The 20,358-nt window shown below is 32.5% G+C and overlaps 1 pseudogene; it reads right to left on the bottom strand.

The window, feature by feature from the left end:
* Positions 1 to 992: 992 nt before the first annotated feature.
* Positions 993 to 7,655, bottom strand: LOC117931842 (annotated as a pseudogene).
* Between the last annotated feature and the right edge of the window lie 12,703 nt (positions 7,656 to 20,358).

The raw sequence follows: 20,358 nt of genomic DNA, 5'->3' as shown, positions 1-20,358 counted from the left end.
TGTGTTAGGAGAACAAAATGGAGAGTCTACAGTCGGTAGTTAAATTTTGTAGTTTCTAAGCAAGTGGTTTAAGTAAGGATAGAAGGCTGAGTCTAAGTAAATTCTTATACTCAATTAATTTTCTTTATAGTAGATGTTTTGTTTGCTTGAGGCTTACAGTTTTTTATCTCTTAAGAGGTTTTCCACGTTAAAATATTGGTGTTATTGTCTTTTTATTATATGTCTTCTTTTGATTAGGTTTTCATTAGCTTATAATATTTCCATTGAGTTATTTTGTTGATAGATTGAGATATGAGTTGAAATTGGATCATTTAAGCTTTGAAAGAATGTAGTATATACGTTTCAATTTCGATGTTGATGTCAAGGGACATGTGAAAATGTGAAGTTAAGTTAATGAAATGTCTTATATATCTTGCTTGGGGAGTGTTAACTCATTTGTATGTGAATTGTATTGACTATCTTGTTGGGAAAGTGTTAGTTGATCTATGATCTATTATTGCTTGTGATTTTTTTGCTCTTTAGTAGGATTGAAATAGAAAGTCAACACTTGAAAATTTAGGGGTGTTGTTTGCATTTGTGAGATACCAACTCAAATTGTATTAAAAACACTTGTTCACATCCCCCCTCTAGGTGTTATCCATAGGTGAGATTCATCTTCGATATCTATACCTATTACTAAGGAGTGCATAAATGGAGAATAGGAGATTGAAGATCAAGAGTCAAAGAGTGCAAGATGGTTACTTGAAAAACCTCAAATCATATTAAAGTTAAAGAGTATAGATCAAAGTATGTTTTCTTCCTCAGATCCTAAATGTTATTTTTTTAAGTTTTATATTAAACATCAAATGAAAATATTTTCCAACAAAGTCTAACACAAATAACCCACAATTTTGACTTGCAAGAGTCAAATGGAATATATTTCAAGTAGAGTCCATAACCCCAATTTCAAAACTTGGTACACGCACAACAATTTTTTTTTAAAATCTCTTAAAAATTAACAACAGAGGAAGATAATCAAGAAGACTTGGAATATCATATCATGCATACTTAAAAGATAGATAGAGTTCATATGACATGAACCATAACATATAACATTCCAGATATTAGCAATGAATAGAAAACCAAGTAAATAAAGTCGTCTTAATCTTTAAGAGGGAATCATTAAAGGACGAAATCCATGTTGAAGACTGGCTTCCCAAATCTTCTCAATATTGAAAATGGTGTGACCGCACTCGTGCACATTCCATCCTTCTAATGCATGCAATATTCCAGCTACACGCCATGCACTCATTGCTCTTCTTGGCAACCAATTCTGCATTTCAATAAATATTTTCATAAATTTGTACAAAATAATGGTATACAAAATAAATTTGTACTTGTTACATATGAAAGAACACTTGTATTAATTGTATGAAGCCATTTGTCATTATGCTTAAAATTACTTTTGTACTAATATATAATGCTTGTTATCTTCAAAATTAATATTATTGACTGACCTCACACGAATCCATGTTCTCAAAAGATGTGGGAGACATCATTGCTGGTGTGGTATGGTAGAAGCAATCTTTACGCATTCTCTTTGGAGGGAATTGAGAAAAGGGAATAAATAAAGTTCCTTTTGGTGCCTTCAATTGTTCTTCCTCGGTCAAGCCATCTCCAATCAACCATATCTGTACAATATTTCACTACTATATCTCAAACATCTTTAATGCTAAGTCCATTTTTTTTTCCAAAAAAGAAAAAAAGAAAAAAGTTTGATTTTCAGAAAAATTGCTGTGATATGTAAATTCTCCAATGCTTAATTATGTTAACTTCATCATAGTAGTTCTTTGTTCATTAGCCTGTCATTAAACAAAAAGTTTTTCTCATTGAATACACGAAACAGTACAACTATAATTAAAAAGGAAGTTTCCAATGGTAACCAGGAAGGAAGATTATAGAAAATAAAAATAAAAAGAATAAGAAAAAAAATAATGAAAGAAGGGATTTTACCTTATGGGCATAATTTTTTGAAAGAGCCAATTTACCTCCCAATTTGTTGTTCAGCTTCATATTGATCTTCGCGTACTCTTCCTCATGGAAAGTAGTCACCTAAGAATTATTTCAATTGTATTCCAATATAAATCAAAACTAGGATTGAACAGGTAAAACAGCAGTTGTTGTTTGACATTAATTAAAGAAGTTAGTTTTTGCTAGTTATATGATTATTTGAGCATCATATATCATACATTTTTAGTACACCTAATCACCGACTACTATATAAGTAGGTGATAAAGTAGGGATACATATATGTAGCACCATTCAAATTTTAATAACATTTTTTCATTTATATTAAAAATACCTGGATGCCCTTTTGGCACAAAGCAAGGGCTGTGAAATAAGCAACCTTGGAAAGCTTGCCTCGGAAGAGTACTTGAGTGGTTCCTTTTGGAATGCTGTTCAAAACAATGGCTACTGCTAAGCTGCTCCCATCCACCACCTTGATTTTGAGCTTAGGATTTCTATGGATACAAAGCTCACCATATATATTAAGCTCTTCACCCTGCATAATTTTTTAATTAATTAAATAAAAATTTATTTTGAACTAAAACTTTTCAAATATGGATGATGAATTGCTGGAGGGCTCAATATTAAAGAAGGAAATGAGTGAATTAATCATATATAAACTATAAACCAATATATAGGCACAACAATTCTCATCTAGTCATCAAAGATTTACTTATAATGAAAATAGGGGATGGGAATGAAAATAGGTTATCTAAGTGCATTTCAGGTGTATAACAATCTAAAGTTGGTTCAATAAAAGATAGTCCAAGCTTCTATCAATCCAAGATCTTCTTGTGAAAGTCATAATATATGATATCCCAATTAATTAAAGAAAGAAGTTTCATGTAAATGTATTTTAAATTTGTGTGGCCTAAATAAACAATATTTACACATGCAAGGACCTCCTCACAAGGGATGTCTGTCTCTCACCATAATCACATGACATATATTAATATCTCAATCAATTTCTATTACTATATTAAAGCGTACAATATTCACTAAAAGGGATTTATGATATCTTAATAAGTTCTTAACATTATATTAAAGCAAATAATATCTAGATGAAAGGAATTTGTGGTATCCCCATCATTTCTTAGTATTATATTAAAATGGATTATATTCACATCAAAGGGATTTATGATATCTTAATCGGTTCTTAACATTATATTAAAGCAAATAATATCTATATGAAAGGAATTTGTGATATTCCTGTCAATTTTTAGTATTATATTAAAATGGATAATATTCATATGGAAGGGTGACACTTGATTAAAGTGAACAATATCCATATGCAAGGATGTAGATCAGTCATATAATTTCTCTACATCTATGCATGAAAGGGACCAAAGGGAATGAGGAAACTAAAGAAGAAAAAAAAATGGAACCAAAATGGTAAAGGAATAATAACTTGCTTGGTTGAGAATGCCTAAACTCAACACTTTAACACCTTTTTGGTCTGCATCTAGTATGGCTTCTTCAATCAAGCTATTGATGGGCTCATTTTGCCCTTTCAAGAAGTACTACACCATCCAACAATTGAGTCAATGAGTAATAACTAACTAGAAATAAATCATTCTTAAAAAATAAGAAACAATGACAAAATACATTAATAAATTAAGAAAATAAAATAACAACAAAATATGATTCTTACTTGAATCCTATATTTTGGTATGACCCATGTTTGTAACTTGAGTTTGTTGAAATGGTTCCTTTCAAGAACAAATGTACGAGAACAAATCCAAATCAACATCATATACCAAGATGTTAGAGGCCACATTAGTCTCAAGTACCATTTGGAGATGTATGGCTTGGAGGCCACGGAGGCAAAACCTAGCCTTATATGATAAATGGAGTTTGGTGTTGTGAGATGGCTAAGATGCACTACATCAGGGGATTCTTCAGGCCTTGTAAGTGATTTTTCATATAGTACATCTCAAGATTTGTCCATAGTATCATAAATGTAGTCATAGAATGGCATGAAGAGTGAGTAATTGGTTCGGAATTGGGTGTGATGCAGAGAGTGAAACCTGAAATTTGAAGAAGTTGAAATCATTTATCATCATAAAATATATATGATTTCTAACGAATATCCAAAAAACTAGAATGTGGAAATGATTAAAGTATTACTAAAAGCAAGTTATTACTAATTGAATTACCTGCTATTTATTTCATTTTTTTTAATCAATTTTTAAGGTTATTTGATTAAAAGGTCCTAAAGTTTAGAAATTTGACCCTCCAATTTTTTTCTCTTTTTGACAAAAATGTCCTCTCATTTTTCTTGTAAAAATAACAATTTCTTTTAAAATTTACATGTAATATTCGAAATGGTGAATGGTATTTATGTAAAAAAAAAAAAAAAAAAAAAAAAAAAAACTATTAAGTCACTTTTCAAGTAAAAAGTATGGAAGAAGTTAGATTTATAATTTGGGAATTATTTCATCCCTTTTAATCAATTTATTATATTTTTTATGGACTCATTTCAATTGCAAGTTGGGATTTGATCAAAGGAAATATTTATATGTATTTCTTTCTAATTTTTTTCTTTTTTATATTAAGCAAGTGCCTTTTAATATAATTAACTTGTAATAATGTAATTGATGCAAAACAAAGCATAAAAAATATAACAAATATTAATACTATTTTTTTTATTGGTTCTTGTTCTTCAAATATTTGGAGTAATTATATTTAGGTGATCAATTTGTTAGGTTTTTTCTTCTTTTTTTAATAAAATAATAAATATCGATTAATTTTGTTGTTGCATTTATTTTATAGCTTCTACATCAATTTGATGTGTAAAATTTTATTTTGTTTTTAAGTCATAAGTAAAATGCTTAACAATAGTTCTACTATCCAATTACTAATATCTTAGCATTATTTTTATATTTTTATTGTGTATTATTTAAATTTTAGGAATAAATTAAAATGAATAATTCCTACTTTTTATGGGTTCTACTATAATACAAAATTTTATTTATTTGTAACATAATATTTAGTTCTTGGGACCACTGGCAACTAATTTGGTCCCATGACCTTGAAAAAGGTGTCTCATGTTGGACCACATAGGTGCCTCGTGATTACATGTGATCTCACTTTTAAATTAATATCGTGGGTGATCCAATGTTTTTGCCATATATTTTATTTTTAACATTTTTTATTTTATTGAATCTATATATATATTTAGTATGATCTTTATCAAAACTTTCCATATTTATCCATAATAAATCAAAAATAATTATAGATTAGAGTTCTCTACCTAATAGTTATCACCGATTAATGTTACAATAAAAATGTTGTGGCCTACGAGTCCCAAACATGTAGTAGTTGTGGAGGGCGTAGTGGTACCACCATGGACTCTATATTCATTATGGTTACATGTGGTCCTGCATAGTCCCGCATACACCTATCATGGGTAGTCCATGGCCAATTAAATACACTCCTTTCAACATTTTTAATTTTTAAAATTTATATTTCTTCCTTGTAGATTATACTAATGTTTTAATCCCTCTAATATGCGACATTTGAATTAAAGATAAACTAGTTTTTGTTCTTTTCAATTGAATGTCTTCAAAGGCATGGGCCTTATTTAATACTACCAGTGTCTGTATCATATCGTAAAACAAGAAATATCAAATTAAAGAGAAGCATAGAGTGATGGTAGGGGGGACTTACGAGGGGGTATACATAAGATACTTGAGGAAGGGAAATATGGAGAAGAGCCACTTGGGCACAAGCTCGAAGTTGCAGTGCCCCATGTTGTTCATGAAATCAATATAAGAAATGTAGCCGACAAAAGCTACAATAGAGCTTGTTCCGGTGAAATTCATGGTCAGCAGTGGTATTGAAAACAGCAGAAAATATCCTATATGCTCTGCAAATGGATGAATGACCGCTGCCATACAATATAACAATATAATTAACATAATGAAACTTATTCAAAGTTGAAGAGTTTTAATGACCGATATGTCCCCTTCTCTAGTTTTGATTTTATTGGTTGAAAAGTTTTATGGGTTTGATTCCACCTCATACATTATTAATGGGTGTTGTCCCATCTTAACCTCATGTTGGACTAAGAACTCGTTTGACAGTAATTTTAGAAAACGTTTCTAACATTTTTAACATATGAAAATTTTTATCATTCAAATGTCAAAAATACTAAAAATGTTTCCTAAAATCATTGTTAAACACACTCTATGTCATAAGACATTTATTCATTATAGTTGTATTTATTAACTATGCATGGCTGAATCCACCACAAATTAATTCCTTTGGAAAAAGTCATTTCGAAATATATACTACAAGCCAATCCATCTTTTCATATTTTTAAATTATCTCAACTAATCCAAAAATATTTATTATTTTATGCATTTTTATGTCAAAGATAATATCGATGCAGTTTCTTTGGTCCGGATGAATACAATCAAAATCTTAAAATGTTTAAAATTTTAATTATATTTAGAGGGTATTTTTATTTATTTATTTAAGAAGTCTGCATAAAAGGATATATACATTTCTATTCTTTTTAAATATTCCAGAAGTAAGTCGAAGGCAGTTAAAGCTGAAAAGCAAAATACTAGTTCTTACAGGTGATGGGCTCAGTGACGATAGAGGAATGGTGATGAGAATGGTAACGTGAGTAGAGATAATGATGGTGCAGAGCCCTGTGAAACCAGTAATACAGAAACTCCACAGGGCCCGTATGAAGCAGAATTGTAATAACTACACCATCTGCTCTCCAAAACGGCATGTGAGTTCCCCCTGGAACTGTGAAATAAGTTATGTAGAATATGATCCCATTCAAAATAATCTGGTCATCCCTACAAAGCCAAAACACCATCAGAAAACTTGGACTAAGACCTCCCACAAGGATTGATTTGAGGCGTTAAATTTTTTAACTTTTTGTCTTGCTTCAAATGATAGGATGCGTTTATATACCAGTTTCTTTCTCTGTCAACTTGCTCAAATTCAATGCCCTTGTCAACAATCCTGTTGTTGCCCTTGGCTGTTCGATGGCGAGAAAGTGAAATCCAAAGCTGGTTGTGGAGCATCCTCCATAACAGAAATGGGAATATTAGAAAGTGAGAAATGTCTCTCTCCTTCTCATCTTTCACTACGAACGAGTATATGGCATGAATCGCCCATGGTGCCAAGACTACGTACTTCATCCACATCAGACAACAAATCAGTACAAGTGAAAAAGTAAATAAATAAGATGGAATGAATATATAAAGGAAATTAAATTTGAGATTCTTCTTCAGAAAAATCCTGTATAGAAATATGCTTGAGTTTATAGAAAAATATCCTGCATGCCATTAAAAAGTAGACCCTGTATATCTATCAGTATATATGACTGTAATTTTGACGACAATTATTGGTTTCTAAAAGATTTTTATCTTGTCAACTTTTATGTTATGCGGCATAACAATCAAACATGGCAAGATCATATCCAGGGAGACCCCTCTTTAGTAAAGAGAGAGAGAGAAAAAAAGAAAGAGAAAGAGAGATTTGAGATTGACTAAGGAGGAGTACCTTGAAGTTGCCAAGAGGTGTCCATGGCCAATCAGTGAGTATTCCGGGTTTAGAAGCCATATTTGGATTTTGCTACTTCTCTTGCTTCAAGAATGCATATGCTCAGGGGTATATGTAGTGTGTTTTTCCATCAGAACTCAGCTGCTATCAATGCAGTTGTGGTTTCCAACACCTAACAAACAGCTACGTGCCAACAAGGAGAAGCTCCATGCGACAAATAATTGGATCCTGTCCACGTCGTCATTTAAATTCTAACCTAAAAGCAGAAACGAAGTAACATTTCACACACGGTGTGGCCGTCCTTCAAATTTAATAATGGGGAAGAAATAGTTGATTCCATTGCAAATTTTATTGATTATTGATGACGAAGTTCCACCAAAAGGTCTTTCGTAGACATCAAGGTACATTTTTTTTTCTTATTACTAGAGATAGCTAGCTAGTATTAAAGTACTCTTTGATTAATTTTCACAAATATAGTATACCTTGATTTTCTCCTAGGAAGAGACAATACATATATAATCTACTTGCATTTGATAGATGGTTTGCACTTATTTTGTTGATTTGATATGATATTAACTAACGGCTTTCAAAATATGTATTTTAATGTTTTTTGTACTATGGTTAAAGTAGTCTTATATGTCCAAATTCATGCCTACACTCATAAGCATGCAAACTCAGGTTATTATCAACCTCATTTCAGGTTTTCATTGATCAATGTGGAAGAAGTTGTTGTTCTAAGGGTATCAAACAGAGGACTAGCCCAAAACACACAAGCAAAGAACAAATGAGGAACTAGAAACTTATTGATGATAGCTTGTGATTAACTCTTTTAAACACTTTAGAGTAGTAGTTATCACCTTTTAACCCAATTAACATGTTAAGGACCCTTGCAATCAATTCTAATCAAATTGTGTTAAGTTTTGGTGTTTTGATAGCTTTTTGATCACCAAAGCAATTCGAGATTGAGGAGAGTTCTTTAAGAATCCATGGCAAAAGATGTCCGGATAGGGAGTCCGGACACACCATTGGAGAGCGGCGGAATGTGGGCAATAGCAAGGCTTGCTCACTTTAGTCAATGTTTTCCATCTAGACAACATATCCGGATAGGATATACTATCATCCGGAGTATGATGTTCACGAGTGCCGGATAGCATGGCGGCACATGTCCTCTTGGGGAATCCGGATGGAGTTGAGCCGGATGGGTCCCTACACCTTACACACGCAGACGGTCCCCCTTGCGCAGCATAGCTCAGTCCACCTAGGGAGGAATTCCGTCCGCCGACATTTCACATCCGGAATTTCGTGCGCTGACATTTCACATTCGGATATCTCACAGCCGGATGGGAGAGGAGGACGTTTCAACTTCCCCGGACAGGCATGTCCGAATCTTCTGATGGCGCTCACCCGGAGAGATCCGCGACCGACATTTTAGATTACCTAGATTTTGCACAGTGTCACGGTGTTCTCCTGAAGCTTCCCGATATTTGCCACCGACTAAGTTAGATTTTTTCTCTCAAGATATTTTGTGTAAATTTATATTTTCTCCTTGTAATCAGTCAAAGATATTATTAGGATATTTCTTAGAAAATATCTTCTCTATATATATCTCTGAAACCAATGTAAAGAGGGATCCAATATATATCATATATGTAATCAACAAACAGAGCACTTGCTCTGTTTTTCCTATATATTCTTGTTTTCTCGTTAGTTTTCTTTTTAGCCAATCAAACTCTGAGGATTTTTCCTCATAGGATGAGAGGCTAGGCTCTTTGTCTCTTGGAGTGAAGAAAGCCGGGTAAGTTTCCTCATGCATAAATTGGAAGTTTTGTTGTTTTAGTTTTTAATGAAGAGAAAGTGTGACCCGTTAATGGTTTTTATCTTTTTAGTTAACTTAAAACGCCTTTAACTCACCTGGGCCAACACTTGATAAGGCAAGTGATCTTCGTTCATTGAGATGCACTAGTTTATCTCTTGCGAGCCTTTGGGAGATGGTTTAGAGGTAGGATTTTCTAGAATAGCCAACACTTGGTAAGCTTTTGGACTCCAAGGAGACATCCATTAGTTATCTCTTGCGAGCTTTTGACGGATAATCCAAGGTTAAAGATCACCTTGAATGGCAAATGCTAGGTGAGAGGCACGAGCCATTGCAAGGTGCATCAGTGAGAGGGATTTAGTGTTTGAACCCATTAATGGGAAGCATCTGTACCACACCGATTAGAGAATTAACTATATGTTAATTCTCTAATGCGAGGAAAAGAAACAAGTGACCGGAACTCTCCTTTTTGTATGAGGAATTTGAGCCTAATGATCTTTTACTCCAAGAAACACTTTTCTTTATAAGTAAAATCAGTTACTATTATTTTTGGTTAGCTTAAAACCAATCCTTTTACAAACATCTTTATGTTTTCTTTTAGAGCTAACCTTGAAATGAAAAATCACCGATTCAGCTTTGGATTAATATCAATTGTGAAGTGAAAACCCATCCTAGTGAACGACCCTAGAGCCACTATGCTATGCTAGCTAAGGCTATCCTAGTACATGGTGTAATAGGTTATAAATTTTGTTGATTACTCCCTTCTGAGGACCATAATCAAGGGACACCAGCTGGACACGAATCAAATGGCACCACTGTTAGGGACCATTGAGAGGACATGAATCAGCTGAGACACCAATTGGGAACGAATCATTGAGGCGTGACAATGCATTGTCCTTGAAATAGATCCACCCTCCTCAAAGACGAACTCGGTGCACTAAGGTACCAGTGGTCTATCTCTAAGATCCAACTACCATAGAATCTCGCCTTGGGTACACTTTGTAGGAGAGATGTGTATAGCTCTGGTTCAGATAATGGTAGTGGAGACAGAAGCAAGGTAGAAAATGTTGCAGAAGAACTCTATGAAAATTGGTGTATCGAGATATGAGGGGTGACCTGTTTTTATAGGCCACTAATACTGTCCCAATGGGACTCTACTTGTAATAAAAACCACTAACACAGTCCCAATGGGACTCTTCTCAAAGATTCGGCCAAAAATAAAAGACCTTGAATAAAATTAAATAAGAAAATTATTTTGAATTTTGTAAAAATTAGCTGAGGTCACATGCGTACACAGGAGGGAAGTTATATACATTTAAGATTACCCCCGGTATGTCAATTGAAGAGCATCTTGATCACTTCAATAAGATAATATTGGATTTCGAAAATATTGATATCACAATATCAAATGAAGGTAAAGCAATTCTGTTACTGACTTGTTTAGATGCATCATATACTAACATGAAAGAGGCCATAATGTATGGGAGAGACAACTTGACCTTTGATGAGGTGCAGTCCATTTTGCATGCTAGAGAATTACAGAAACAAGAACAATCCAAGGAGAAGTCGGGTGAGGGTTTAAACATCAGGGGCAAATCTGAAAAACAAGAAAAGAAAGGCAAGAATTCAAAGTCCAGATAAAAATCCAAGACCAAGAAGTTCAAGTGTTTTATCTGTCACAAGGAAGGGCACTTCAAAAAGGATTGCCCAGATAGGAGACAAAACACAGTAAAAAAAAAAAACCGTGAATAAGGGTGATGCTGCTGTGATTTTGGATGGATATGACAGTGCTAAGGTGCTGAATGTGGTAGAGGTGGACTCGGGCAAGGAGTGGATACTTGATTCAGGGTGCTCTTTTCACATGTGTCCTATCAAAGCTTGGTTTAAAGACTTTAAAGAAGCTGAAGGAGGTCATGACCTGCTAGGCAATAATAAACATTGCAATATTCTTGGTACTGGTACCGTCAGGATCAAGCACTATGATGGCATTGAAAGAGTTCTTGAAGATGTCAGGTATATACCCGAGTTAAAAAGGAACCTTATCTCAGTTGGAATGCTGGATAAGTCAGGATATACATTCAAGTCAGAACCTAACTCTTTGAGAGTGGCTAGAGGTTCACTTACTGTCATGAAAGGGGCAATAAAAAATGGGTTGTATACACTTATAGGCCAGACTGTGACAGGCAAAGTTTCAACTATGCTAAAGGAGGATGTGGGGACAACCAAGCTATGGCATCAGAGGCTTAGTCACATCAGCCACAGGGGACTACAAGAGCTGGAGAAGCAAGGAGTGTTGGGAAACTACAAGCTGACAGATTTGCCTTTTTGTGAACATTGTGTGTTTGGCAAGGCTACAACGGTGAAGTTTGCCAAAACAATACATGAAACATAAAACCAACTGGACTACATACACTCTAACTTGTGGGGACCATCACGGGTACCATCGATAGGTGGAGCAAGGTACTTCTTAACTCTTATTAATGATTACTCTAGGAAAGTGTGGATTTATTTCCTTAAAAATAAAAGTGAGACCTTCCTAAAGTTCAAAGAGTGGAAAATTCTGGTTGAAACTCAAGTAGGCAGAAAAGTGAAGAAGTTGAGAACAGATAATGGGCTTGAATTCCTATCAAATGATTTTAATTCATTTTGTCAAAAGGAAGGCATAGCTACACATAGAACTGTCAGATATACACCTCAACAAAATGGCCTAGCTAAGCGCATGAATAGGACCATTTTGGAGAGGGTGAGATGCATGCTATCAAGTTCAGGGTTGTCAAAGGTTTTCTTGGCTGAGGCTACAGAAACACCTATCCATTTGATCAACAGGAGCCCATCATCAACATTACAATTCAAAACCCCTCAAGAAAAGTGGACTGGGAAAGCTACAGATTATCAACATCTCAAAGTTTTTGGGTGCACAACTTATGTACACACCAAAATAGATAAGTTAGAACCACGGGTTGTAAAGTGTATTTTCTTGGGGTATCCAAAAGGAGTTAAAGGTTACAAGTTCTGGATAGAAACACAAGGCAAATGGAAGTGTATAATTAGTAGAGATGTAACTTTTAATGAGCAAGATATGCCAAAACAAACTCCAGCCAAAGATGTGGAAGGGTTAGATCAGTTATAGTTTGAGGTGGAGCATGAGACTTTGCAACCTGAAAAGTTTGCAAATACTTCATCAAAGAAAGTTCAAGAAGAAATATTTCATGAAAGACAAGATGAACCAACTCAAGGGCTGGAATCCTATAGTCTAACAAGAGACAGGCAGAAAAGACAAGTCAAACCTCCCAAGAGATATGGCCAAGCTGAGATGACAGCATTTGCATTGAGTGTAGCTAAATAAATAGTGGATATGGAGCTAAAAACATACCAAGAAGCCATCAATAGCAATGAGGTTGATCAGTGGGTAACAACTATACAAAAGGAGATGGATTCCTAAGGAAAAATGAGACTTGGGAATTGGTCACTAAACCTAAGGACCAAAAGGTAGTAGGCTCCAAGTGGGTTTTCAAAAGAAAGCAAGGGACACTAGGGAATGAAGCTCCAAGGTACAAGGCAAGGCTGGTGGCTAAGGGGTTTTTACAAAAGGAGGGTGTTGACCACAATGAGATATTCTCTCCTGTATTCAAACACAGTTCAATCCGATTGTTGTTGGCTTTTGTAGCTCATGAAGACTTGGAGTTGGAAATAAAATGTTGCTTACTTGTATCTTGAATTTTGGTACGACCCACGTTTGGACATTGACTTTATTGAATTGATTCCTCTCAAGAATAAACGTACGACCATAGGTCCATGTTAACATTATAGAACAACATGTCACTGGCCACATTGCCCATACATACCATTTGTATGTGTAAGGTTTGGAGGCTAAGGAGGCGAATCCTAGCCTCAGATGATAGATGGACTATGGCGTTACAAGATGTGTCAAATGAATCACATGGGGCAATTCTTCAGGTCTTATAAGTGATTTTTCATATAACGCATCTGAAGATTTATCCATCGTACCATAGATGTAATCATAGATGGGCATGAAAAGTGAGTAATTGGTCCTGAATTGAGTGTGATGTAGAGAGTGATACCTGAGATGTCAAGCAGTCAATCATTTCTTCACGTAGATTTCAAATTGGAAAGTAGACTATATATTTTCCTTTTATCTTGTCTAATCCGGTTGTAATGAGATGAGCCACATAAAAAGGTAGAGATACAAGAATACATTCTAAAAACCATAAAAAAATAAAATAAAGGAGAGAATCATGTTTTCAAATTGGATTAGGCTTTATTTAAAATTTGGTGGGCAACTTATGGGATTCCGACCTTAGAGCTTAAGTGGTAAATAATAATAATTATAAAAAGAGTCTAAGCATAGTAAAATTTACCCTTAATGAGACTAATGTAAGACAACCAAATTAGCTCATGATTCCCCATAAAGAAAGTGATACCTACTTTCTTTATGCAAATTTCAACTACCAAAGGACTATATATTTTCATTTCTATATTTTCTTAGCCAGTTGTAATGTAATGAGTCATATAAAAACATTAACAAAAAAATTGTGGGCGTTTTTATTTTTAGAGTACGTAAAAAAGATAATTGCAGTATTCTCTCTCTCTGAACACAGAAAACTATGTAAAAAGGAACATACTGATTCTCTCTGGTGAATTTTAGCTGCCATTTAACGCAGGCATGCATAAGGTTGTTAGAAGGATTTGCAAGTTGTTTGGCGCTTAATTTCAAGGCTAGTGGAGATTGTGTAAAAAAACGAACATCATCTAAATGTAAAACAATTGGGAATCAAAATACACCTACATGCATATTATATAATATAATATAATATTAATTATACATAAAACAATTAAAAATAAAAATATAATGTAATATATTATTTCTTATCATAATTTAGCTACAAAATATTATTTAAAGATTAATTTCATTCACTTATTTTCAAGTTTGATCTCACTTACTGAAAAAGAGACTTTGTTTTTTTAAATGATCAAAACCTTCAAGGTTAAGATTCTAATTACAAACCGATTTCAATTTATGACATATTGAGAAACACGTACGTGGTTTTGGTGTAGTAAGTACTATATATATAACATTGAAAGGCAGAGACTCTACTAGTTGTGATATATGATGAAAAAATTGACTCACGCAGAAGGTACATACTACATAGTATATATTCAAACCACATGTGGAGATGGTTTTGTACACCTATGTCATGCACTTTATTTAACTCTCACATGAAAATTCTAATATTTTCCCCAATAATGATATTTGGGAAAAAAAAAAAATTTGACCCTAAGTCATTCATCATTTTCTCAACAAAACCATTGAAAATATGATTAATACACCTACATGGACATATAATTTAGGAGAGATATGAAATTTGTGTCATTGTACAAGGGTATTACACTAACTATACAAGGAAAATATGCCAAGTGTACAAGGGTGTACAAGGCTTCTAATAGGTTTTGTATGATTTTTAAACAACTTGAGTTTCATATTAAGACGATTATTAATAGTTTTTTTTTTTTTTTTTTTACCAAACTATGTCATTAAGACATTCCCTACAAAAATTAACACATAGGAAATAAAATTAAAATCAATCATGTTTGAATTGTTTATTATAAGTAAACTAAATGAAATATATATTTATACTATTTTGCCTTTATAAACATAATTTCATTGTTATCAATAGAGATTTAAAACGTCATATTTAAATGGAATTAAAAATAGACAAAAATTATTTTAAAACATTTTTATTTTTTAAAATCATTAATTTAAATTATGAAATTAGTTTTAAAATTAAAAATATTTGTTGTAATTATAGTTTTGAAGATTTCATGATTTTTATCTTATTACTTTGAAAATTTTGCTTTAATAAGAAAATATTTATTTTAATGGTTTTAAATATTTAAATCTTTATTTAAAAATATTTAGGATTAGTGTGGGGAACAATTAGATAATTTTGGAATGGAGAAATTTTGAATATTTTGAAGACTTTAAATTGGGCAATTACCCTATTTACACTTTCAAAATTATTGGAAGGTTGGTAAATTAGTCTTATAAATATTGTCTTCTTGATTAATATTATATATATATATATATATATATATATATATATATATATATATATATATATATATATATATATATATATATGCATGTGAGTGTTTACATTATTTTCAAAATAATAAACATCATGCGTCTAATTTGCAAGTAGAAAAAAAAAATTAATAATATTTTATGAGGTATTTAAAAAGTATTTATTATATGTTCTATAAATTAAAAAAAAAATATTTGATGATATATAATTTACAAGTTAGATGATTGGAATATTTAATATATATGAGAAATAATATAAGTTTGAAATAAAGAATAATATTTATTATATATTATGTAAGTTTGAAAAAAGAATAATATTTGATGAGGTATTTAAAAGTTATTCATTTTAAAAATACATTTGGCAATAATAATTTTTAACCATATTTCATATTCAATTTGATGAAGAAAAATGATTCAACTTGGTTCCACTATTAAATAGGTGACGAAAGGGTAAAAGAGTCGAAGAGAAAATGAGAAAGGTGAGGTGATTGGTTAGTTTTTTTATTTAATAGTCAATGATATTTTAAGGATTTTTTAAAGACAATATCATTCCTCTTAATTTCTACTTGTTCATTGGGTTTTGAGTTTAATTATGAGTGATAGGAGGACCTTACCACAATTACCCAACCTAGCTGGATTGAAAACACAATTCTCCCCAAAAAGGATTCCTTAATTTTTCATATTTTCGTACAATATTAATGTCCTCTCCCACATCTCCTCAAACGGTAGCTTGTTTTGATATTTAAATCAGAAGTACCATTCTCACTTACTTTATGAACTATATCATCATCATTTGTTCAAATAAAAACTTTAACAATGAATTATAATCATTTCACACAAATTTTAACTTCATTTAAAATAAATATAAAATTATAAGAAATAATACAAAGGGAATGGATTAAATAATAATTTTTAAAATGAATAATATAACAATAAATTTCATAAATTGTTGTATTGGTAATCATAACACAACTTTTATACATACATACATACATATATATATATATATATATATATATATATATATATATATATATAGATATATATATATTCAAACAAATAATCATATTTTAATAGAAATTATTACACATGGAATTAATATTTTAATAAAGCTACATATTTGTTAAAAATAAGTAATAATATTTTAAAAATAATAATAATTAATAATATCTTATTTGTAATAAATTATAAAAGTGAGGAAAATTCAAGTTTTAAAAATATATAAATAAATAAAGTTTATTTATTACACGCACACATTTATTCCTAAATGACTAAAAACATATTCTAAACCATTTTGGTCTAACATATTATTTTATTAATTGACTTCTTAGTTTTTAGTTTTACATATTAATTTTCACATGATTTGAAGTTTGTTTAGATAGTAAGAAAATTTTAAAAAGTATAATTGTATGCAAACGAGAAATTGACATAGTTATTTTGAACTAATCTTGATCCCAAAAATTCTGATATTATTTGGATAATTTTTTTTTTAGTTCTAAATTATTTGTAAATATTAACATGCTAATTAGTGAATTCATTATACTAAGTTTTGCTTGATTTGATGTCCAAAAGTTTTTTTTTTTTAAAAAAAAAAAATAGTTATGTGGAGAGGCAAAATTATAGTAATTGCTTCAAGCCAATGTTGGTTTTGTAAATTAAAGTACTACTTTACTCTACTTTACATTATAAACTTAAAATAAATGCTTAGAGTGCAGATATAGTGATGATTGTACGTGCTAGGAAAAACAGGTGTGCTCGAGTAGAAATGTGTGCCTACTAAGTTGATGTGCTTAAAAGAGAGTTAATGACACACTTAAGGTTCAAGGAAGTTGGTGCACCTTTCAAGGAAAGATATGGCATACTTATACCGTGCACCTTAAGGGATAGTGCACATCAAGTCTAGCACACCCTACAAAATAGGGGCTTTTTTAACTTTTGCGGCAATTTTAAAAAAATTATTATTACAAAATGGTAGTTGTGAAAATATTGATAGACCTACGACAGTTTTGGCCACATGGAAGGTGTCTTTTGAAGAGACACCTTCCACAATTTTCAAAATTATGAAAGAATTGAATTTAAGCTAAGGGTGCCTCTTCAAGAGACACCTTCAACAATTCCAGAAAATTGGATTTATATTAAAGGTGTCTCTTGAAAAAACACTTTCCACGTGGGAAAAAATCCAATATGCATTAAAGGTGTCTCTTGCAAAGACACTTGCCACGTGGCAAAAAATCCAATATGCATTAAAGGTGTCTCTTAAAGAGACACTTTCCACAATTTGACAAATTTGAATGTCTTATGAATTTGATTTTAAAGTTAAAGATGTCTCTTGAAGAGACACCTTCTACAATTTCTAAAAATTTTAATTTATACAAAAGGTGTTAAAGAGAACCTTCTAGAATTCCAAAAAATTAGATTTATACTAAAGGTGTCTCTTGGAAAGACACTTTACACAATTCCACAAAATCCAATATGTATTAAAAATTGTGGAAATGATTTTAAAGCTAAAGATGTCTCTCTTCAATGTATGAAAATTGTGGAAAGTGTCTCTTCAAGAGATACTATCAGTATAAACCCAATTTTTTTAAAATAATGGAAGGTGTCTCTTCAAGAGACACCTTCAATATAATTCTTTTTTTTGGGAATTGTGAAAGATGTCTCTTGATACCTTCCACAATTTTAAAAATATTGGGTTTATACTGAAAGTGCTTGTTCAAAAGACACTTTCACCAATTTCCATTCAAACAGTGGAAAATTTTGAATTTATGCTGAAGGTGTCTCTTCAAGAGACACCTTCCATAATTACAAAAAAAATGGAATTATATTCGGATGCCTTTCATAATTTTTTTAAAAAATTGGGTTTATACTGACACTTTCCACAATTTTTCAGCAATTTTTCAGTGAAAATTTCGAATTTTGAAAAGGAACATTCTACAATTCCCAAAAAAAAATAGAATTATACTTCAAGAGACACCTTTCCATAATTTGAAAAAAAAAATTGGGTTTATACGGAAAGGGTCTCTTCAAGAGACACTTTCCACAATTTTCATTATTTGTTAAAAAATTTTGCTTTATATTGAAAGTGTCTCTTGAAGAGACACCTTCCACAAAAGAAAAATAAAATAAAATTCTATCTCTTAATTAGTATTACCTACTGTACAACCAAATGTTTAAAGTTTATCACCTGTATACATTATAATCAATATTTTGACATTCAATCTAAAACCAATGAAAACAAGTAAACCAAATGTCAAAATCAACACCTTTCCAAAATAGTAACAATACTATTTTGTGTAAAATAAGTCGAAATAGATAGAATACTATAGAACTTACGTTAATAAAAAGTTAGTTAATCCAAAATATAACAAGTAAAAACATACATCTTGAGTATTTGTCCAAAATAATGATATGCAAAATACTAATGGTATCCAAAATATAATTCATATGTAGTAACATCCTCAATGTGTACCGCACGAAGGAGCCTTCCTCTTCCATAGTGGACGTCTATGATGTGCATGCTCCACTATTGGCTCTATGGGGCTAACATGTAACCCTCCATGAGCTCCACGACCACGTCTCCTACCATGTCCTCGACCACGATTAGTCTTTTGTCCTTGCTGATCATCATTTGCTATATGAACTAACTCCTCATGAACCAATGTAGTCTTTATTGATGGTGGTGATGATGCAACAAGTGGTACTACAGGTGGGGTGGATGGTACCTCCATAGGTGTAATAGGAGTCTCCTGAACAGGTGGCGGGCTAATGTCAGTCGATGGTGCATCTCTAAGAACAGATGTATGCCTAGTCCCTCTCATATGAGCCCCTCGCCCTCTAATCCGTACACCTCCTCATCGAGTAATGGATGATATCGACTGATGATGAGGTGGTGGACTACTCCTCGTATGAGGCCTTCCTCCCCTAGTCCGTACACTTTCTGATCGAGTAATGGATGATATCGGTTGCTGATGAGGTGGTGGACTACTCCTTGTATGAGGCCCTCCCCCTTTAGTTCGTACACCTCCTGATCGAGTAATGGATGATGTCGGCTATTGATGAGGTGGTGGACTAATTTTAGTCGATGGTCGCACTCGAGCAACAACTGGTGTATACCTAATCTCCCTCATACGAGGCCCTAATCCTGTAGGTCGTACATCTCCTGATGGAGGTTGGAGCTATGTAGTAGCATCAACACTAAATGGAGCATCTAAGCGATCCATCTCATGTATAGCCTCTAATACAGTAATACATAGCCTACAAATGCGAAAATCATCTGGAGGTGCAATATCATATATCTGGTGTATGCTAGTAGTCTGTAAGTTAAATAAGAGTTAAATTAAATTCTTATAAAAATAAAATAAACTTTAATAAAAAAAGGTAAAACATGAAAATTACCAATAGCTCGTGAAAGGACCCAGTCCGAGTAAGAAACCGAATAGTAATGGAGCGATACCACACCATGTATGGATCATGATACCCCAATGAACCTATAGCCATCTCACCTCTAGCAATATGCTCACGCCTAGAGCTCCAACGTCGAATGTAGTCTCCATGCCGAGTAGTCCAATCAACATCATGTCTACCTCTCAAATCACATTTGTGTAAGATTGACTCATTATCACATGGTTGAGGAATCCCTTGACGAAATCCAAATTGCCACAATACTCGATCAGGTCTATGCCATTCAATTATGTGGAAACATATCAAAGGTGAGATAGTGCACCATATATCTTTCCCAGCAGTACAATAATCAGGAAGACCAATATTCATGTCATCAACATAAGGCTGCCATATAATCTGTACCCAAGAAACATTAGATATAATCAGTGGTTTAGAATTTGTTTAGAGAAACAAGTATAAGAAATGAATC

This window comes from Vitis riparia, chromosome 15 (genome assembly GCF_004353265.1).
Source record: "Vitis riparia cultivar Riparia Gloire de Montpellier isolate 1030 chromosome 15, EGFV_Vit.rip_1.0, whole genome shotgun sequence".
NCBI lineage: Eukaryota > Viridiplantae > Streptophyta > Magnoliopsida > Vitales > Vitaceae > Vitis > Vitis riparia.
The sequence above is the reverse complement of the archived record's forward strand: the minus strand, read 5'-3'. Positions and strand labels throughout refer to the sequence as shown.